Raw genomic sequence first — 23,198 nt, 5'->3', positions numbered from 1 at the left:
AGTTTTGCTACAACAGGACATCTCTGCATTGTTTTAAACTTATTTAGGTGGGTACATTCAGTTATGATGATTCTTGTTCTGTCCTTCATTTACGTTATTTTTTTCTATATAATGAAAAGCAATACATTTTTACGACTTAGCGAAGTTAAAATCATTTCTGCCAAGTCCTTGTTTTTCCCCATCTCCTCTTACCCCATAGATACCACTTTCATTGCCCACCTGTCACATTCCTACCTATTCTGTATAAAGGTTGGTTGGGTTTCTTTATGTTTCAAAGGAACAGGCTTTTGAAAAGTCTGTTGGCTTCCACGAGTAGTGAAAATGTTGCATAAATCAGCCTTGTACTAGATCTACTGTATGAGAACTGACAGAAGTTAAAGCTGGTTGTTGTTTTTTTTTTTAAAAAAAGCCCCAAGTTCCATTTTCTGAAAGGAGTAAAATGCCCGATATAAGAGAACAAGGGCTTTTGACTCTTCCTGGTTCAAACAGCCCATTGGTCTTTTAATGACAGAGACATTCGGCTTGCATCCTCTTAACGATTATTGGCCAAATCTGAGGTATCCTTTTGCTGGAGGGATGAAAGTACTGTTAGCTGTAATGTTGTAATAAGGTGTTAGAGAAACAGAAAATCACATGCCAGTATGATTAACCCATTCTGTATTTCAGCAGACAAAAGCATGTGGGAAATTAACTTTCCAAGTACAGTTGGATGTTACAGGAACCTTGTGTTTCCCAACCATTGGAATGGTTATTATTTTAAAGCTCCTGTCCAGACACAGAAATAAAAGAATGTATGCTGCAGCTTTCTTTTTCTCAATCAAAGTATAAACAGACATTTTGACAATTATGAATGTAACCCTGAAAATTAGTCAGTCTTGCAGTATTTTTGTTGAACTTCAGATCTCGGTCTCCTTTCTATGCTTACTTCGATTAATGGTTGATATGGACCTATAGGGTCTATACAGCTTTAACTAAATGCATAGAGACAGAAAACTGGGGCCAGCCTCTGCTTAATACATCTGAGCAAGAAGGAAGAAAAGACACTTTAATTCTTCTTTCCACAGAGCTTCCCCACCCTTCAATTGTCTGGTGGCTGGCGGACACTGGGGCCCCGTGGAGCTGAGTTGGCAAAGGTGCCAAGGAGCTGCCTTGCCAGTCCGAGGCCACTGGTGGGGTGGGGGTGCTTCTCCCATCCCCAGCCCTGAGATGCCATGGCTCTTCACGTGGGGCCAGAAACCACACTGAATTTCCCTATAACCAGGGAATCTCCACTTCAGGATTTAGACATCGTTTCATTTGCCTCCCCGTCGTACTATAACAGGAGCCTGGGATACATTTTAGTGTCCCTGCCTCTGAGTGTTTATGACCAGGAAGACAGAGCAGTGCTCCAGGAATGTCCTTGTCACAACTATAATATGATTTGATGATGTGGGCATGCACCTTAATCGTACCCAATAAACCTTCCTCGGAGAAGGATTTAAGCGAGAGAGGATGGTATGTAGGAATGGAGAATGCGTTTCTCCAATAGATGACAGTGTAAAAGAAGATGGAAGCTCTCTCCTGTCTCAGTTTCTCAGACTTGGGTAAAGACAAGACTGAGATCCCAAACTGTGAGTTTTGATACTGTTTAATCCATGACAGATTAACTTGAGGTTAATTTCAGAATAGGTGACAAAATATAATATATGCGTTTCTCATGTAAGCTATTTAAAGCCTCTTGACAAAGGAGAGAATTATAATAACCACTTCTTAACAGGTGAGAGACTTTGTGCATTTCATGTGAACATTGCAGGTTGTATTTTCCTATCGAAGTAGCAAACTTGCTGAAAAGTATATTTAGATATTTGACAGGTTCTTAGTGACGTGATATCTTGCAGATTTACACCTCCTATTCTTCATGACACTTGTGTTATTGTGAGAGCTCCTACAATAGAGAGCACTAAAGGATTTGAATGTTTTGCTTCCCACATTTTCTGTAGGAAGTGAATTGCTTTATTCCCAGATGTTGCATTGAGTGGGCACCAACAAAAGGCACAGGAATGATAGAAGGAGAAAGGAGGAGAGACTGCCTCTGCAGCAGATTGGTTGGGATAATCAGCTAGAGAGCACCAATGAGTATTTCTTCTTAGGGCTGTTAAATTAGGCCATGTGGACTGCCAGCATGTGTATGCACGAGAGAGAAACGTGAGGGCTTTGTGAAACAGCTGTGCTAAAAATAATTTGCAGTGTTATTTTTAGTAATCTTATCATAGATGAAGAAAGTGAGGTAGGAGTTAGTAGCCTGGGACATTTCTTTCTCCTGCTTTACAGGGTAAAAGGTATAAAAACTTGAGTGTTTGTTTGGCTAAGCAGTGCTTTTCAAAAGTATGTCAATGAAGTAGGCATCAGGCTGGTATAAGTACTTTACTCTACTTAGATTTTAAGTATGCATTAGAAAGTCATTAACTTTTAGACTCCTAAGCATCAAAATGACTTCTGAAAATGGGTCCTGGGTGTTAAAATCACTTAAATAAAAAAATGAAGTTGTTAATGTTGCCAAAAATGTGTAGTCAATGTTTTACTGTCAACAGTTTTAGTAGGATCAGTTATATTTTAGTAAGTTTGGTTGCTGTGAGGAAGTATGAAAGATCCTGAAACTATCAAAGAGGGCAAGGTTATTGTGGGATTATCAGTTGATTTGTTAATTTAGAGCATTTTTAACTAGGTATTAATGCTAAAAAGGTCCAGTTACTTAGAATCATAGAACAATTAAGGTTAGAAGGGACCTGTGGGTGTCATCTTTCTACTCCCCTGCTCAAAGCAGGTACATAGTTCTGCATATAATAAGTAATTTGCCTTTATACAGTTTTGATTTATGTGAGAAAGATTATTTATGCAGGTGGTTTTGAGTAGAAGACAGGCAAGTACCAAGGAGGGGTAAAAATTAAGCCAAAATATTTTATAAATATGATGATTCAGATAGTGTCAAAGTGTCACTAAAAAAACTGCACCCCATTTTGCATATATGGATATTTTTATTTAAAAGAAATCTTGCTTTTCGGTAGCATAAGAGGTTTTATTTGAGGATTTCTGAATTAATTTTAAATTGTTTCCTTCATTGCTGGCTAATACGCTAAATGAATTGGTAAATATGCTGGAAGAACTGGTAAACAGTAAAAGCAAAGGCTATAGAGCATTTTATAGCCAGTGGTTCTGTTTAGGCTTAATCCCTATAATGCAGTGTTAAAATTTACAAAACAGCTTGTAATTGCAGTAGCTTATTTAAACCAGCTATTTGTGGTTATGTCTGCTGAGGAAACTTAAACTCCAGCATTCCCCAGCCATCTAATAGCAGCAAATTGACTGTGGGTCTCTTGTAAGAATATCTAAATGTAGGCTGTTGAATAATCCCTTTGGGGGCCCTGTAACTATTTTTGTGCCTGGATATGCGTCATCAGTGGGTATTTTCTCTGGTGACTAGCTTACATCAGTAGGTCTCCTACCATACATTCTACCAGCGAGTGACTTATGATTGATGGGAGTCACGGCTGCTGTTTAGCTTTTATCTATGACCTCAAATAATGGACAACAGGAATTTCCAGGCTGTTAAATTCTTTGAATGACTGAAGATACGGGATTGCTGTGCTGATAAACGCAGGTAGTACCGAGCTGTTATTCACCGGGGGCTGAGGCTGGGAGGAAGGAGAGGGGGGTTCCTTGTCTGGGAGGCGGTAAATCCAGCTCTGCTGCGTAGCAGAAAGGTACGCTTCCCCCAGCACAAGGAAAGTGGCCGCGCTGGAGGACTGCCGAGCGTGATGCTCTGACTAACTCCTCGTAGCTCTTGAGCGATACATGTCTGACTGTAGCGATGTCATTTAAATGTGTTTAATTAGCTAATCTTTATGGCAGTCTGTCAGTCTTATTTTATTCCAGGGATATGTGCAGTTTGCAGCTATTTCAAGGGAAGTGCTGTGGAATTTCAGCTTGCAGCATGGTTGGTTTTTTAACCCTTTTTGTTGCTGTCCATGAGCAGAGAGCAGATTTATTGGAGTGTTTAATCCAGATGCTATCTGGGTTAAATCCAAAGGTGCAGTAGGCTATGTGGTTTTAAGGTTAAGTTGCACCTGCCACAGTGGCCCACTGAGCATGTGGTCATAGTTCATTTCCTGAAGTTAAGTACTGCATATTATGCAAATAAAGAATGCAGATAGATAATAACTCATCCCCTTTTTCTCCTTCCACTCTGCCTTTCTGTCCAAATCTGACATGTGAAATGAGGTTGCACCACAAGTATGAGATTTTTGTGAGTGTTATCTGTGATGAATTTAGCAGCTTGAGTCAGCCCTACTGTGAGGCACTTTTTCATTTCTTCTTTTTCTTCTGTTCTTCCCGTCTCTTCTGGGCTCAGTCCCTTTGATACAGCTGTGATAGAAAATACAAGATCAGCTCTTTCTGAACTCTAGCTCAGAAGTCTCTCAAGTACTTCTCCTGGCAACCAGGGAATAAAAATGAAAGACATGGATGTCAGGGTGAGTGTGGATATAAAGAACCTGGAAAGGGTTGAATTAGAACTTTGCAGATTGTTGATTAAAAAAAGTCCTTAATGCTGTTTATCACACAACATTGTTTGGCTGGGGGAGGATAGCAGCAGCTGGATCAAAATTCCTCCTCACCACTTCTTCCTGTTGGCAGGTGGCCCTCTCTGCATAGTCTGTGGTTTCAAAGTCTCACACTGTCTTAATGCCTACTATTGTTTTTCACTCAGGTGAAAACAGAGTGTTTTTTTGTACAGGATTTTGAGACTTGAAAACTTTCAGAGAAAAAATATGAGCTTCATTTTCACTTCTCGGTATATCTCCTCCTCCAAACGTACTAGCCCAAAGGTCTTAATAAATGAATGAAACCAGACTTCCTGTATGAGTTAGTTAACTGAAGTCTGTATTTTTTGACACAGTGCTTTTATAAAGCTGCTTTCAATAGCAATGCATGTGCTGTTGTAGTATGGATGCCCTCACTTTGTGGGATACAGGTTGTGTGTACCTTTCCATCCCTTGCAGACAGATGCTTGATTCCACATAAGCACTGAGTCTGAATCAGGTTTCCTAACCTCCTCTCTGACTAGTTGAGTGTTGGTTAAGAATTGCGTTCAGCAGATATAGTAAGAAGAGAAGTGGCAATTGAATAGATGCTTGGAAGATCAAGGGAAAGCAAGGAATGAAAAGGTTTTCATTGAACTGTGATTTACGAGTATACTCCTTCTTTGTTTCTATGTAATTTTTTTACAGTCACTTCAATAAGACTTTGTGATTCGTGACAAGCTGGTTATATAATTCAAAATCTGTAAAAGGTTAAGCACAAAAAGCTTGATGAGTCTTGAGTCATTTGCAGTGAAATTCACTGAATTCTCCTGGGGTACTGTGCTTAGAAAATGTAAAGCTTGATAATTGCTTGACGTTGCTGTATGTGCTATTTGCCACAGCTTTCTAGGAATCATCATGGTCAGCTACACATTAATATCTTTGGGCTAATATTGACCTCAGTATTGTCTTTTTTCCCCTTTTCAGGGGGATTGTATATTAGGGTAGCAATAATATTTTAGGATAGCTTTAGTTTACAGTGTTTGTGCAAAAGCTCAGCACCAGCAGTTTTCCAGGTAAACTGTATAGACCTTGAGAATATTTCAGAAAGGGTTGCAGTTTGCTAAGAAGAAGTACTAGCAAATTGCCTCTCTGTTTCCGATACTTAGCACAGGGCAAGGCTAAGGGATGAAGTCCAAGCTGACATGTGGCAGTGTGTGTAGGTAACTCCCTGTATACTGTGACAAAGTGTCACTTAGGGGGCAAGCAGTGACTGAGGTCCTGATCCTGGGGCGAGCTCATGCCAGGTGGCTGCCTATGTCCCTATGCCAACGCCCAGTTGACTTAAGTCATTAAGTGCAGGCACGAAGTTCTGCTTGCACAGCTTTAATTGAGGGATGACAACCTCGGTGACAAAAGCCTTGTTTTTCCAGAAGAGCCTCTGTCTATTCAGTAGCCACCTTTAAAACCTTCTTGGTCACCTTGGACAACAGCTAGCGAGATATTTTGTGTCAGTAGTTAAATACTGAGCTGTCCTGAGGAAAGAATACTGCAGATTCAGTCAAAGTCAAAATATCCTCTGCAAACCTCTCCCTCCCCCACCGAAATGTGTTGGTGTTTTAGTGTGTGACTAGTTCACAGTGGGCATGGGGTTGTAATTATCATACTTTGGAGGGGAAGACAGAAACTGAATCTCTCATGGTAATATCAGGGGCTTCAATCTGAAAATTTTTGAATGTGTTAGCTGAAGTTAAAGATTAAATACATTTCACGCCTCTCCTATTTGTTAAATCTATGACTACATGCTGCGTTCAATTGCTGTAGCGTCTGATGTTTTCTGACGGTCATACTGCACTGATGATCAATCCGTATTTTTATAGTTTTGTATTGCTTCAACAAAGTACTCTCTGTGCTTAAATACTCTCAAGAATAAACAGGTACCCCAGGACGAGAAGAACAGCAAAGGCAATACAAAGCCCACCTTGGTCATCACTCTCCCTTCTGACACCACTATTTTGCGTGAAGAGGGACTGTACGGAGCAGGCAGTGCTGTGCGGTCATTGACAAAAACATTAACTCAGGTAGAGATATGTTGGTACAGTGAGCCAGACGTGCATTGTAAAAGTATTCTGAAATATGTGGCAAAGTAGTGATTTCAGCACTTCAAGGAACACAATATGTTTTGATTGTCTTAATTCAAAATCATCTTATTACAGTCATAAATACTTGGTCTGTTGAGATGATCTTTGTGTTTGCCTAAAGCCCGTTGAAATCACTGAGCCAATTCCTTGATAGCAGGAAACTCCAATTTTGGTCAGCTTTTCTGAGGAAGGGTTTGGATAGTTTGCTTGATTTGTTTTGGTTTTTGTTCCTTGATTTTTCAGGTATCATGGAGGAAATACAGGTTAGCCGTTACCTCATTTAGACATTATTTTGCCGCAAGGAAAAATAGAGTTACTCATAAACATTGTTGATGTTCATAATAAACAGAGTAATAAGCAGAAAGGATGAAAAGCAATACAGTGAAATAGTATAAGGAAAATACAGCATAGAGAAAAGTTGGAAAATTGAAAAAAGGAATTATTTGCTATTTCATTTTTCTGGTATTTTCATTTTTTTAATCCAGTTGGTAAGATGAATGAATTTTCCATGTTTTTGTTGCTTTTTATGATTTGGTGTGCACAATAGTGTGAATGAATGGACTCAGGTAACACTACAAATGCAGTATACTTGCATGCCATGCGCATGATGGCCTTGGTCCTGAAACCTTTGCTCATCTGCTCAGTCCTTCTTCTTGCAAGAGGTCACAGTGTGAGACAGTAAGACTGACTGAGACCAAGGACCAGACTATCAGTAATTTAGTAGTTATATAAATGTTGTTGTGGAATAGAATTAGTTTGAAAGGAAGCCATCCATTAGTATGAACATGAGGAAGAAGATGGAATGAAGATAATGCAAGTCTATATACTGTGACTTAGGTTGAAAGGTACCTCCATTATGTCCATAGTCTGGCAGCAACTCCTATAAACTACGGCTAAATCTTCTCTTCTTCTCCTGTTTTGTTTCCTGTATATGTGTGGTGCAGTAATTCCTGCAGGGATTTTTTGTCTTAGCAGTATTTCTCTTTAATGCCACAAAGTGAGCATTTTTCATGTAGGACCTCAAATAGCTCAACAAGTTGTGTACTGCCAGTGATTCAGAACAGAATCTCTGTCCATCTGGTAACAGCCATAAGCAGTTCCTACAAGACTCCTATTTTCAGATCAAAGCAGTATGTGAATCCTGAGATAGGAGTGAGTAAGAGACAGGGTTATTCCAGGTTAAGAGAACCCCAAGAAGATAGTGAGGGAAGAGAGTTTCCTCCAATCTGGGTTGAAATCTAGAGGCAGATCCTGGCCCTTTGCAAGGAGATCAGATTGGCTTGGAAACAAGGTGTAAAAGAAGCGAGAAAGAACTGCCACACCCTGACATCCCCAGGAGCCTTGCACGGAAGGTTTGATAATGTCAAGATACCTGACAATACAGTGCTACTCAAAAAATATTGGTGTCATGAAGGTTTCACATCATTATGTTGTGAATCACTAGTAGTGTGAGCCACATTACAAACCACTGGTTGAAGAGCTCTGATGGGTTTGCTGAGTACGTGTAGTTTCATGTCATAACTTTGTCCCTTTGCAAACTGGCCATTAGCAATGAGGATTTTTCGGCAACTTCTCTAGCCTTTCTTTTTCTTAAATACAATTACTGTTTGCTACCCTGCTAGTTCGTGACTAATTTAAAAAAAAATAGCAACTAATTTAAAAAATAAAATACCTTGTCTTACCAAGTAGTCATTTTGTTTCCACAAAACTATGTCATCATGGCTGCTCCAGGACTGACTCTCCACAGGTTTACTCCATATAAACTTGCTTATACTTTTGTTAAGTGAAGAGAATGTAGGTTTCTGAAAAGGGATTGCCCTGCATGCTGCTTGTGACTGTTCAGGAACAGAGGTGATACAAAATCAGTCCACGAGGTCCTAACATCTGCTATTCCTTTGTGGGTAGATAGGATATCAGCCTTCAGTATGAAATGCCTTTCCCCCAAGGACTTCCATTTCCATATACAATTGCCAGCCAGAAATCCTAAAGTGGAAGTCTGTAAAGAGATGGAATTATGACAACTATGAGACACAAAACTCTTTAATCCCTCTTTGACTAATATGCAAGAAGAAGTGATAGTTACCAGATTTCCTTAGTGTAACTAAATTATAGAGCCTCACACTAGGTAGAGAAAATAGGAATCATTGAGGTAGATTTCTGAGGAGACCTCCATCCTCTGTAAAGCTCAGGGCCACAAGCTGATGATAAATAGCCCTTCCTTCAATTAGTACATTGGCGTTTTTTCATACCCTTGAGTCTTGACCAAGAGCTCAATTCTGATTCCACTGGAAATTTGCCATTGACTACAGAGGGAGCAATACTGTCCCTAAATCAGAAGATCAGCTGGTCTGTTTAATTTAGCCTTTTCTGCCTTGATTGCTATTAAATTAGATATCACAGTACTCAAAGCTTCAAAGCCATGATCACCCAAAGGGGACTAGCAGTCTCAAAGAGTTATGACAGAATTAAAAGGTGGAAATGAGCAAAAGGAATATTAGCTTAAAGACCAGGAAAAAAAACACAGTGGTAAAGGTCTGATCTCCTGAGTGAAACCAGAAGAGCTGATGATTTTGAGCAACTCAAAAGTGACCTTGAGAAAACACTAAAATATGCTACGTAGATTTTTCTTATATGGGTATGAGATAATTTAATAGACTTTGGCTATTTTCTTTTTGTTTTATGATTGTTTTTTAAAAAGGTCATTTTCTTGCTTGTTGCATTGCAAACCCTCTGTCTACTCCCTGAAAATTTTTAGAACTTTTCGCTAAAAAGTGATGCCTTTACAGAAATGCAACATGGTAGTATTTTAAAGAATACAAGCAGATTTTTCAAAAGTTTCCCTATGCATGGCCAAATCTTGCCATTGTTGCAGTGTAAAATTCCCATAGTACTTAATGGGAGTTTTGCATTAAAATTGTATGGTATTTATATCTATCTACTCTGCAGAAGCCTGATTGATATCCATGCACTATTCCCAGAGTAGCCTTTTTCCAGTTCTTTAAAGCTACAAATTTGGTGTACAGGAAATAATAATCATGCCTACCATACTGTAACTAAAATATTCAGACACATGAATCTTTTTCTTGACGTCCTATAAAAATGTCATTTCTAACTTTATTTTGTTTGTTCTGGTCTGACTGTAATATAAAGAAGAGTTTATTAAAGTGTTAGCTCTAAGTTGTGGTTCTTTCTTGAGAATGCAAGGTCTAACAAAAAATGTTATTGAAATTGCAAGTCAAAAACATGTATTAACAGCAAAATGAATAATGAGTCTGTTTTAATATGGATTTCTTCAAAGGTACAGCTTGTAGTTGAGCTAAATGTACTATTTCTTCCACTGCAGCCAGGAAGCCCTCATAGACTTTTGACAGTGCCGCCAAAAAATTAATGCTTCAGCTGTTTAAAAGATATCAAAAGCTTGTTTGACAATTGTAATCTCTTCCAGGAATTTCCTTTTCCATTTTCCCTCCCTATAAAAACTGATAGTAAGATGCTTATGTAGGAGGAATGGAAAGTCAGAGGTATGTTATAAAGTATTGTGCATTCCTTCCAACCTTTCACTAGATTAGGCACAAAATCTCCATGTCTGGTCAGAAAATGTGGGCACTACATTATTAAGTAGCATTTCCTTTTAACTACTTGCCAAGATAGTGCAGATTTAAATGTTTTCTAAGCCATTTTTGAGTTTTTATGTAATGTGGCAGCAAACTGCAGAGCTGTTGGAGATAGCTGGGTAGGAACCTGATGCCTTTGTGGCCCCCAAAGTAGTGACCAAGCAAGAAGAAACACAAAAGAATAAAAAAGAAATACACTGCACATGTCAACATCAATTGACATAGCAAAACTAAAGTCAAAGGAATCCATCCCTGGTTCTCTCAAATTTCTTTGCTTGGTTTTACACACAACCAAATGTGACAAACTGAAATGAGGTACAGCTTGAACTTTTGTTCTGAAGCATATCAAAAAGCACTGAAACATTGACTCAAAGGTCAGAATTGTTCCCTTTTCTGTAACAAATTCCCAAGGAAGCTGTTAATACTACTCTGTCTTTTAAGGCTAATCCTTAAATGTATTCATTGACACATAATATGAAATATAGAATATTACTGTGGCTATGGTGAAGAGCAGTTTGTTCTTCTCTAATGATAGAAAGGAGATTCCATGCTAACAACAGTGAGATAATTAAAGAGGTTGCCAATAAAAAAGCCACTGTGTTTGCAAAGACAGCCATTACATTCAGCAAATGCCAATGAGAGAAATGTCACTTTATGTGTGTGATGGGTTATTACTGCACAAACACTCGTACAATTACACAGTGAGTCGAAAGGGCAACTTACCTTCTCCTCACAGTTATTATTTTAAAGTAAACACACACAGCTATCAGGCACACAAATATCAGGCATTTAGGAAGGGGAACAGTAAAGCAGTGGGTATTTGAAAGTGCACACTGAAGAGAAAAAGACCCAATGTAACAAGCTTGGGTGTTGTGGGAGGTAATTTTTACCATGTCTTTGCACTACACGGATTAGAAATGTCATCTTTATATAACTGAGAAGCGAACTCTTCCTCCTATCACTTAAATGTAGTTAATATGCTCTTGTGTTGTTCTGATACTTGGAAGTGGAAAGAATATACAATTTTTACAGTTACTTTTCTGCTGAAATGTTTGTATTCCACGTGTCATGCAAGCTAGTTTATATATTGCGTTTGTGTTGTTTTGTAAGTGTCTTTGTATTATTAACATCTTTATGGCTATACCTTGCTCTTGGCTTTTATGTAGCTTTCTCAGTGACTTCAGTAAATGGAGTAAATGGCAGTTCTGCAAGTAATGTGATGCAAGATATGGCCTTGACTGTTTATTATTTGCACCTGTTTGCAGGTGTTTTACTTTTTTCCTTTTTTTTTCCATATGTTTTGCCTCAAGGTTCATTAGATTCACATCTAAGGAGGCAGAAGGCTCTGTGGATGAGGTTGCTGTTTTGGGTGTGTGTAGGATAGCTGTGCTGTGTGTGGACTTGTGAACTTTAGGGATATCAGGGCTTTCTTCCTTTATAATGCAGTTGCAAACCATGCTGTCCCTGGCTTCTCTCTGGCTCGCAGAGAGGAACGCACTTTGGTAGAAATTACTTAGAGGCAGTGGCCTGAATCTTTGTTCTCACTTGACCTCATACTTCTCGTAAGATCAGCCGGCGACTGCAGCGATGACCTTTGCGGTAACACCCTCCGTGGTGTGTGGGCTGCTGGGTAGAGTGTCCTGCTTCCATATATGCTGAGGTATTTTCATTGACACATTCTTTTCACAGGTTTCAAATCAGTGTGGCTTTAAAGTCCCATCTTGCCCTAAAGTGGAAACACTGCATTATCCAAAGGGCCAGCTAGGACCCAGAATTTACTGGGGCAGGATGGGGTGGCACAAGTTAAACAAAGAGGGTTAGTTTGAAAAATTCTATGAGATCACTGTCCTTTTAAATTGGTTTACACAGATGGCTGCCTGGTTTGTTGCTTTGTCCTTGCTTAATAGTAACTGTTTATGGAAAAACAAATTGCTTTACACAAGTAGATCCAAAGGCTCATGCTGTCGTTTCCCTCGCTGGAGGTCTTCATGTTATTATGGGCATGCAAGGATTTGACCAGAAACAGAGATTAATTACTAAGTGCACAGTGAATAATTAACCGTTTGACTTGTTCCTAAGCTCTGTAGTCACTGGGTTAGAAATGATTTCCCAAAGTGCTGGAGATAAGAGAAGGTTATCCCTGGTTTCACAACATCCGTGTTGTTGCCGATTTGTGTTGTGTGTGTTGTGACATCAGCTGATACCTACGCAATGCTGGTCCAGTTTCTCATTCAAACCACTTCCTGGGGTTTTCTCGGGTAATGGCAGAGATTCAGAAGATACCACAGTGCCTCCGAAAGCTGTTTGCTACATGTCGCACTGAGACTGGATGGCTGGGGACAGATGAGGTCCTTAAAAATACCCACTTTTTTGTTTGTTCTGGGTTCAAATTTAGATGTGCGTTGCTTGGCTTTCTGCACCTATTTTCTGCTGGCCTATTCATAGACTTGTGGTTTGTGTTTTGGAATATGTATGAATATATACGTGCATGTCTGCAAGGGCAGGAGCTTGAGACTAGCCTCCAGGTAGACACACTGATTTTGGATCCGTAATTGGTCCTAAGTGGTAACCACCAAGAAATAGAAAGGATTAAAAAAATTATAAAGGAAATCAAATCTAAATAATGATACTCTGCACTTTTGCAGGACTGTCTACTTAAGAAGCTCAGAGTGAGTTAGAAACATTGATGAAGCCTCTATTCTGTGAGGTGAGTATTATTACTGTTATTTTACAAAACCGTAGAAAATGCAAACCATTTGAACACAGAGTTCTACTGCAATACGTGTTCTAACTGATCAATACTTATAAATATGTTCTTTTGTCCTCCTATTGAAGCAAGTGATGAATTTTTGCATTTGGTTATCATTTGAAGTGGTTCTTTTAATTTTTAGCTTCTGACTAATGGAATAAGTGACTGTCATAGAGACTTTTTCTCTGGAGCCCTCCCTTTCTTATTGTGCAGTTTTATAGATCACATTTTTGGGAGATAATCATCTGTGATAGAGGAGTCAGTGGAAGTCAGACGCATCCACTGGATCCAGGCCAAATATAATATGGGATTCAGAAATGTTTAGTGTGTTGCATTACTTTTTTATTTTAGCATTTTGTCACGGTCAGATGCAGCAGCAGTCTTTTAATAAATCCTCTTCTGAGTGAGACTTGTAACTCATGTTTGCAGACCCATAAGGGTTGGATAATTTGAATAACTGTGAGAAGTGGAACTGAACAGTTGTAGGTGCATCAACTGCAAGTAGCAAAACTTGTAATTTTGTAACTTGCAGCTTGTAATCCTTGTAATTTTGATAGCCTTTTTCTTTACAAGTTACTGGATGCAAAACTGAGCTCTGTATATGAGGCTGTGCTTTCCCCGTGCGCAAGTAACTCGGTGGTGGCACCGCTGCGTTTCAGCGCTCTGGGTTTCTCGCTGACCCCTGCTCTGAGGCCCCGCTTCCAGGGGGCTTGTTTTTGGCAGCAGGCTGGAGACGCTGGCTCTTAGACTCTTCTGTTATTTACAGCGTTTTCCTTTTTGGCTTGTGCGATAAACCCAGTGGGCTTCTGCCTTCTGCTTCACCCCATTGTCATGCTGGATTTGCTATGGCAAAAAATAAGTCAGGATTGCAGTTTGTCTCTTTGAGGATTTTGCTTTTTGTTTAAACCAATGCTTGCCTTTAAAAGCTGTTTTGAATAAATTACTCTGGCAGTAGGCACCAGCATATATCGATAAAATATGAACTTATGCATGCCAGCATTTATCTATTTTGTGTCTATTCACAAATACATAGAGGAAATAGACTGTAGTTCCATATGGCTCCCAATTTCTGCCCTCCTCCGGCTGTCAGCTTCTGCTTACCTGTGTAAATAAAAGGGAACAGAGTGCTGGGCCACAAGCTGAAGGTGGGTGTAGCAGAAACATTATATTCAAAATGTTTTTCTCCATGACATCACTGTGGCTCCTCAAGCATCTCTCAGTTCAGATGGAAAATGCATTAAAAATACGACACAGTTTAATTCTAGTGTTAGCTTCATACTCTTGAAAGGGAATGAAAGTACTCATACGGCAAGTTACCTATTTGCAGATTTGATTTCTGGGTAATAAAATGTGTGCAAAAGCTTTTACTACTTAAGGAACTTTTTAGTAGACACATTATGACATTAGACACATTAATAGTATCAATTAGTAATACCATTCTTTTTTATTTTTTTATCTGGAGTTGACACTTTGTTGAACTGGAGATGTGGATTGACAAGTCTACTTGTAATCTGTTAGATACAGCTATGAAAAAGTTGAGATACCTTCACCCTGAGATCTCCACCTTCCAAATACAAGCACTGTTTATTTTGCTCAGTTTTAAAGCATTTAAGTTCTGTTTTCCCCAATCTATGATGAAATTTTTAATACATCATTGACTGAAATTATGTGGATCCATTGCTGTAGTGTAATGTGCTGTGAGGTCTTTGGGAGGGAAACCACCCATTTGTTCCATCTTAGAGCACCCAGAAAAGCGATGCATGAAGGGTGCACGTTTTCCATATTGCTACAATGCAATGTTGTAAGAGCATAGCTATTTGCCTTACTGTGTGCACTGCACTATCAGAAAACCCAAGTCAATAGCTTCATTTGAAGACACTCTTGTACAGATAGAGGAAGCTTGTAGTAGAAGGCAAAATTATCTTGGGGCAGCTGGTCCTAAGCTGTTGAGAGAATTAGGCTCAGGATTTGAAGACCATCACAAATCTCATCACTTCTTTCTGCTTCGGACACAGCCTAAACATGACATTTCATGGCACAACCTTCTGTACAGGGAGGAGAGGGCAGAGCAAGGGACATGTGGCTGATGTTAGTGATGCTTCCTACTGGAATGCCCAAAGGCTCTCTGATATCACAGCAGTTCACGCAGGGCCTACACACAGAAGAGAAAATAAGCTCCTGCTCAGCCAATTTACTGAGTGATTGGTGATCCAATTGTCTCTAGAAGTACTTTGTCAAAAGTAAATAAAACCAATATTTAAACTTGTCTCCCACAAATTGACCAGTCTCTTTCAGTTATAGCTTTTACTCCTGCCTTCTGTGTTTCCAAACTGGTAAAGTTTCCACAATTGGAAAGTTAAGCTCTAGCATTAGACGTTACTGTTATTAACCAATGATTCCATTATTTTAGGTGTGGTTCTCATTATTTCAGCTTTTACAGCCACGTGGGTGAGCAGCTAAATGGTTATCTTGTAATGCTGAAACTCTTGTCAGCTGGTAAGGAGAGTTGAAATTGTCACAGCTAATTTGGAGATTTCTTTGGAAACTCTTTCTGATTTCCTATGCCTTTAGAAACAAAATATGGGGCCTCAGTTTTCTGTCTTGTTAGAGCATTAAGTCGTATTGTTAAGCTCAGAGCAGTTAGATCAGTTTTTAAAAGTATTTAGATAGATAAACATACAGAGAATCAGTTAGAGAGGAAGAGAAAACAAGCACTCGTTGGAAGAATATTTAAACTGCAGAAGGTTCTCATATACTTTGTTTTTGTTCCAAATTGGAAGAAAATGTTGAAAATTCTCATACAATAAGACATATCATTTCAGAACATTTTAAATGTTGCTTCATTTGCATAAAGATATTTTGATAGTGTCAAAGTATTTCAACACATCTCATGTCTCATTATAAGTCATTGGGTAGTACAACACAACTGTTAAAATGTTAGTGTTGAAGTATCTTGTTTTATCACATGAAGCCTATTATTTTTATGATTTTTTTATTTAAACTGTGGACAAAATTTATGTCTTTGTGGAACTTTTCCGTTCTGTCAAATCAGTGGGTTTTTTCAAGAAACCTGTCAGTGTGAAAAGTTTTGATCAGTTATACATTTTTTTAAAAAAATCTGTCAATTCTTACTATACAGTTCCAAATTTAAAAAAGAAGTGAAATTTGTATTCTTTTGTTGTCTTTAAAAATGATTAAGCCCTAGAATTACATATTTATGACTGCTATGATTTCAGCACAGATAAGGATGAGTTTTCATTTCTGTGAGAATGTTTACAATCAACCGGTCTCAGGGATAAAAATGCAGCGAATATTTTGTGAATATAGGACCTACACAGGCTCAGAGTCGTGAACCGCAAGCTGCAAATTTAGCCAGCAGGGAGGAAGGAATTTGTCTGCTCTGCAGTAAAAGGAAGTATTTGCTGTGTTATTGTAGTACATGGCCTTTTGCCATCTTTGATAAAGTATTTAAGGGTTGTGCACCCAAAGTCTAGTGCCCTCTTGACCCATCATCAATCAGCAGCGGTACGTGAGGTTAGATGAAACGGTAGCTCAAGAGCAGATCCATTGTTTCAGCCTTGTGCAACTGCTCTGAAAACGGAAACTGCAGACAAAGCGGCTTCTTGTGATTCACTGCATCATTCAGGCAGGCAGTTTCTCTTTTACAGATACCTTTCCTGGCCCTGAGCTGTGCCGGTCGAGGTAGACAGACACACTAGGAAGCTGTGAGGATGCACTTCCTTCTACTCAGCTTCACTGCGTATGAACAAGACAAGCATTTGAGCATTTTTTTTTCTGTATTAAAAAAGAAAACCAGATACAATTATCATAACCCCATGCCTTGGTTGTATATTTAAATTTATTTCCATTTTGACCATTTAAAACTGCTTATAGAAGGTGCTTAAAACCCTGATTTACCCATCATTTTTCCAGCACACTGTGAGTTGCCCAGTTTTTTTTTTTTTCTTTTAATTCTTCTTCTTAAAGCAGTTCTGGTTATAGAGATTCCAGCAACTCCAGTAAGTATGCCAAGAATGTACAGTTATACTTTATACTGCTAAATTAACAGACAGGAATAGTCACACCAAACCAGATTCAGCTCCCAGATGGGAAAGTGTCTCCTCTAGCCCAAATTTTAATGACTTTTTTACATGAGGAAGTTTCACCAATATAACATACAGTGTGATTTAAAACAAATGCTGTCATCTTTTTTATATTGGTGACAGGTAACTTGCAGGAAATATTGATCGTTTGCTTTGTTTTCAGTGACCAACTGGGCACTGGAAATATCTGGACTTTTAGATAGGCTAACTCTTCTTTTAATATTTTTAATTATTTAAAATTTAAGAAGTTCATTTCTAGTTTCTCATTTCTACTTTTCTAAGTACTGTTTTGAAGTGAAGAATGGGGTCTGATTCTTATTTGATTTGCTATATATTTATATGCATGTAATCCTATTAGCTTTGTGGATTTAGTTCTAATTTACATTCATGTAAGTGACAGGGGAATTGAGTCCTAGATAACGTAACAACAATATCAGAAAAGCTAGATTTGATTGTTACAGTATGTGGTGCTGATGGTATGAAATATTTTCACACACACATTTCTGTCTCCTAATCAGGAAAAGTCTGTGCATGAGATTATGAAATCTGTGGTCTCTGACAATTTGTCTGCGCCAACTGGAATATTACAAAAGATTTCCCCCTTGCAAATTCTAACGTTGACTGTATTACGATGAAGAAGTTTTATAATTTAATGAAAAGAAGGGAAAACACCTTTCATTTTTACAAACATATTGTTTAAGATATATTGAAGTCCATTTGCCTGACTTTTCCTTGGAACCATTTCTAGGTTATTGCCATGAAACCTAGTGATTTCATGAGGGCCTTAAAAGGAGTGTATAGTCATGTTCAGATGAGAAATACAGAATTCTGTGTGATTGTACTAGACATCGTAAATACCGTATGTCTCAATCATTATAGGTGCTCGGATACTAGAAAGATACTTTAGATTGGATTACTTTGTGCTGTGCTTCATTTCACAGTTTTTCTCGTTTTCAGAGTACTGTACTATTCTATTCCTGTTTATAAATCTTTTAAGTGTGCACATTAAAAAAGTAATTAAATTGTCATTATAATTTATAGTATGCCTGAAGTCAATCACCTAATTAAACAGAAAGAGCAGAGAGGTAGTAGGTTCATAAGCATTTATTAAGTACTACAGTATTAATTATGCAGAGCTTTTGAACCAAGCAGAAGAGGAAAGAATGGAAACACCAACCTAAAAAGGCTTTCCATTGCTGCCCTTCTCAATTTAATAATATGAGACACCCCCCCTATTTAGTAATACAACACTAATGCTTTCTTTTTGTTAATTTTTAATGAAATTATGATGGATTTTTTTTATGATGATCATTTGCAGCATTTTCCTGTAATATTTTTAAAAGAATAATATGTCCCTGTGCAGGGCCCTATAAATATGTGAGTAGAATTGGAAGGTACATTTAGATTTATGATTTGGGGTGGATTGTATAGCAGCAGACCGCCTTGGTCACGATTTCTCGGTGTGCCAGGAGCGGGGTGGAATGCGTGCCTGGCTCACATTGCTGCTCTGGGAAAAGGCGCCTGGGCACAGCAAAGCAGGGGCTGAGCAGATGCAGGGGCAGCCAGAAAGAGGAGGTGATGGGTAGGGGCACTGTGGTTATGAAGATGTTTACTTGCTCTTTGCATCCTTACTTGCACCTCCAGTTAAACCAGTGTCATACAGTTGAAACTGGTGGGTACAAGGGTCTGATTCTTAGAAGCTGGATGGGTACAAGCGTCTGACTTACGCCAAAAGTGAGGTCAAGAGGAGGCTTTAGAAGATATTGAGTTGTATGTTGTAACATAAGAGATAGAAGTATGTTATATTAATGCGCTTGCAAAATAGGGCAGTCTTACCGTGTTTTGTTTGTATTTTGCTGTATCTGATGAAGAGGATGGAGCAGAAGCCTTAAATTTAGAATTTCTTCTTTTACTGGTGCATGTTAAAAAAAAAAAAAACAACAGAAACTTAAAACGTACCAAAAGCAAAATCTTTTCAGAGTACATATTTGCTTTCCATGCTGTTCCTGTGGATTTCTTTTTCGCCTTGGTGGTCTTTGCGTGTGGATCTTAGACATGAAAACTACTCTCTCGTGTAGAAGGGGGTGACCCCACAGCTCTGGGCTGAGCCGAAGCAGCCCGCTGGCTTTGCGGAGAGAGAGCATGAGCGAGCGAGCACCAGGGCAGCTCCTGGGAGCATTGTAGAGAGCCCAGCATCGCCTGTGATCCCTCAACCTGCACTGAGCAGGGCACTGCTGGTAGTTGGCTATTTGAATGTGGCCAGTACACAAACAACTGTAATAAACCAGAATGAAGACCAGTTAGGTTTTAAACCAGTTCACTAAAGATGAGGCCTTTAAAAGATCTTTAGATTAGAGATCTTTAAAAGAAAAAACAACTGCCAAAAAGCCTTCCACATAAATAAACAAGGTGTTAAAGACTCTATCTACTTGTATTGTCATATCAGTTATACATATTTGAAACCTGGTTGCACAGATGTCAATTTACCTTTTAATATAGTAAACAGGAATTCCCTGACAATACCCATTTGCAGCCTAATGCAACATCTAAAAGCTGGGCCTAAGTTATCTGAAAATTGTAGAACTAGTTGAATGGCTCTTTTTCTGGAAGAGTTTGAGATCATGTGATTGGAACAAAAATCCTTGCTGAAGGCCATTTCTTCTCACAGTCTTTAATAGGCTGTACTAAACTGACAACAAAAACAAAAAAAGAAAAGAAAAAACAGACTGAAAAATCAAGAAAATTTACTGCATATAGGTTGAGTGTATTCATTCATGAGCACTGCAGTATTGTGTATCATTAATTACTGTGTTGTTTCGTTCAGGGGTGCAGGGTCCAGCAATGGTGTAAGCACCAGTTTAGTTTGAAGTAAACTGTCTCTTTGTTCTACTCATTTGCTTATACATCGGCCTAAATGCCCTGCTGGAGAGAGACCTGTGATTCGGACTCTTAATCCAATAAAATCAATAGTTTTGCTACTGTTTCATAAGATGTAATTGAGATTCCCCTTATAGCAAAGATAATTTTTTACCTGTAATGAAGCAAACCATATTATTGACAGCTCTTGGTCTCAGCACTCATAATAACCCTATAGCTACCAAAATTGTTATCATCACTACTTCAGTTCAGCACGATAGCAGCATTATATAAGGAATGTAACTTGTCAGTTGTCTGGAGGAAAAAAAACCCCCATATATATATAGGTGTATATATATATATGTATGTATGTGTGTATATATATGTGTGTGTATATATATATGTGTGTTAGATTTTGATCTAACCAAGGTCTCAGATGACATAATACAAGTTGGGTTGTGTAATTCATTTTATGGTCATTAAGCTGGTCTTCTGAGCTGCGTATTGGAGACTTAACGCTTGTCTGTTTGTATCAGCCTTTACAGCTGCCTTTTTAATATAGAAATTGCTCATGCCATGCTATTGTTAAGCATGTTTTCAGCTTCTTACGCTGGCAACAGGCAGAGGCAGCCCCAGAAGCAGTGTCTTTTGCTAGTTTGTTGCTAGCAAAAAAACAAGAAAACCCAAATCTTCCTCTTATTGATTCTGAAAACATGTTGGATGAGTATTACATTATAGATATTTGAAGCAACCGTGGAGTAAGCCATGTGGATACCCTCTGCCAATTTCTTTGTCAAAACAGAGCAAAAAAATCTTCTCTTATTGTGTGAGAGCCCCTTCTTTATCACTTTCTTTAGTCATATATGTTCGTTGTTAAAATGGATCTGTTTTATGTTACAGGCAAATAATTCATTTTAAAGTCCAAAATTCTACTTAAATGCACTGAATGAATATAATATTTTTTAATCCATTCCCATCGAACTATTTGCTAATCCTCATGTATTCAAACTGCAGCAGGTGCTCTGCCATGGATGGAGATCTTGAACACTGGAATCTGTATTTATGGGCTGCTCAGAAATCACTCAGAGCAAGGGAGCCTGACAGAGGTCTGTGTTGCATATTGGCAGAGTTTTAACAGATCAGTATTTTGTAGCACTAGCCTTGCACGCACAGCATGTGATTCCACACAGCTTAGTCAAAGACTCTCTCAGGAAGTTTGAGCAGGCCACTAATTTTCTCTGTGCCTCTCTCCCTTGTTTGTGCTAGGAGCATAACATTTGTCAGCCTCACGGGGGTGTCCTAGTCATTAATATGTATGAGGTGAAGGGTGTTATTTGAAAATAAAGGTATGTGTATATCAGTGCCCCTGTCGTAATTGTAGCCCAATTAGCCCTCTCAGAAGTAGCTTTTCAAGAGGTAGCTTCAGTCCTGCTAGTGATGTAGCTGAGGCATCCTGGAACTTAGTGTGCACTCTGCAACCTTCAGAGAATTTTTGTAAATGCTTGGATAATCTTGGTGCTGATGTGGCTTCACTTCTAGCCATACCTAATGTAGATGATGACTGCATTGCAGGCATACATTTATGTAAGGAGGTAAAACTCCTTATTCAAGCTGGGATGAAGTTCCCTGGAATTGCAAGAGTACATCCTGAAGAAGAGCAATATTAAATTCCAGGTGTCTCATTAGTATGTGTATTAATTTTGTATGTGTATTAATTTTGTATGTGTAATTTTCTCAAGGAGTATCTTGGGAGAACAGTATTAAATCTGAAAGAACAGATGCTACTGTAAAGCAGAGAGATGTGTAATGACATATTTGTAACTTCAAGCCCCTTAAATAAATTCCACCAAGAGTTGGTGTAAACATTTCAAATCCTCTTCAGCCCACTAAAATAAGAGCCAAAGGGTAGCCTCAATTCACAAGGCTCTGGTGAGGTGGAAAAGCCCAAAGGCAAGATAAAAGAATGCTTGAGACAAGAATTCCAGATAGGCTTTGTCTGGAGAAAGAGTAACTCAGAGCTGTAACTGTGCATGTGCATGCAAAAAGTTGGATGGAACAGGGCAAGGTATTTTCACATGTTGTTGAAGAGAAAAGTGGGGGGAAAATACTGCAAATAAGCTGCAGTAGGGAATATTTTGCTAAACCGTTCGATGTTGGAAAGGGGCTATTACTACACAACATTTAGGTCAGTGGAGCAAACTGCTATGGGAGGATGTGGAGTCAGTCATGGCTAGATTAGATACGTATCTATCGTAGATGATTTAGGATGACCCATTTAGAGCTTGCTTCCAACCCAAATGTTTCTCTGAATTCCGTTCTCTTCAGGTACAAGTTTTGTCAGACTGACTTGTTCTTCCAGATAGTTTGTGAATTATTACAGTCCTATTGACAAAAAAGCCACCTGCACTAAGTAGAACAAGAGCATATAAATTAGAAATACCATCAATTTAACTTTCTGTGTTATAACAGATAGAAAATGGCAAATAATTATTTCATGAACTTAACAGTGCTTATGAATAATCTCTTGTAATCTGCATTAAAATTGAAATATCTTATAAATATTCTGGCTATTCTTGAAGCATTTTGTTTTCTTGGGAAATGTTTAAAATTTTAGTGGCTTATATTTTACAGGAAGTGAGAAACGCTCTGTGTCCCCGTGACCGTATGAACTACAGCTCTCCCTCTACAAACATTGGTCATACAGCTAGTTCTCAGGGAAGTGTTTACAGAACGTGCAGATCAGTAAGGCAATGCATGTGTATGCTTTGTGTGTGTATGTATGTATGTGTATACTTTTATGTAACAGTATGATAGTCTTTTTCAGCTGTTATTGGAGTCAGTGGAATTTTTAATGTCCCAAGGCACAGAAGACATTTATTCCAGGTTATGATTTCTTTCATGACAGGTTATTGTACAAAAGTAAGCTCTATTGTTAAGTAATTAAAATTGGAGGGTGAGGGAAGATTCACTTTTATAAAAGAAGCTTAACATATCGCAAACCACCCATAGCAGGAAAATTCTTTCTGTTTGGGCTCCATCCAGGTTCCATTGACTTTTATGATGTTTGGATCAAGCTTTATAATCATGTTGCTGTAATGATCTGCATACCTACTGGAGACTTCATTGCTTATTGCCAGGACTAGTAATAATGAAATGATCTGGAAAACATTAGGATATAG

The 23,198-nt window shown here is 38.5% G+C and overlaps 1 protein-coding gene across 6 annotated transcripts in view; it reads left to right on the top strand.

The window, feature by feature from the left end:
- Positions 1-23,198, top strand: part of HIVEP2 (HIVEP zinc finger 2) — a 152,677-nt gene that overhangs the window by 59,683 nt on the left and 69,796 nt on the right. For 4 of the 6 annotated variants that reach the window (XM_064509067.1, XM_064509066.1, XM_064509068.1 and 1 more), the window contains one exon: positions 12,957-13,018. The exons of 1 other annotated variant lie outside the window; for it this stretch is intronic. The gene's annotated coding sequence lies outside the window, so the exon portion shown is untranslated. Of the gene's footprint in view, positions 1-3,508; positions 3,638-12,956; positions 13,019-23,198 lie in introns of those variants that run through there. One more of the 6 variants, XM_026119782.2, reaches the window with a different exon arrangement.

Source organism: Dromaius novaehollandiae, chromosome 3 (genome assembly GCF_036370855.1).
Source record: "Dromaius novaehollandiae isolate bDroNov1 chromosome 3, bDroNov1.hap1, whole genome shotgun sequence".
Classification (NCBI taxonomy): domain Eukaryota; kingdom Metazoa; phylum Chordata; class Aves; order Casuariiformes; family Dromaiidae; genus Dromaius; species Dromaius novaehollandiae.
Note: the sequence above shows the minus strand (reverse complement) of the source record. Positions and strands in the feature narration are given on the sequence as shown.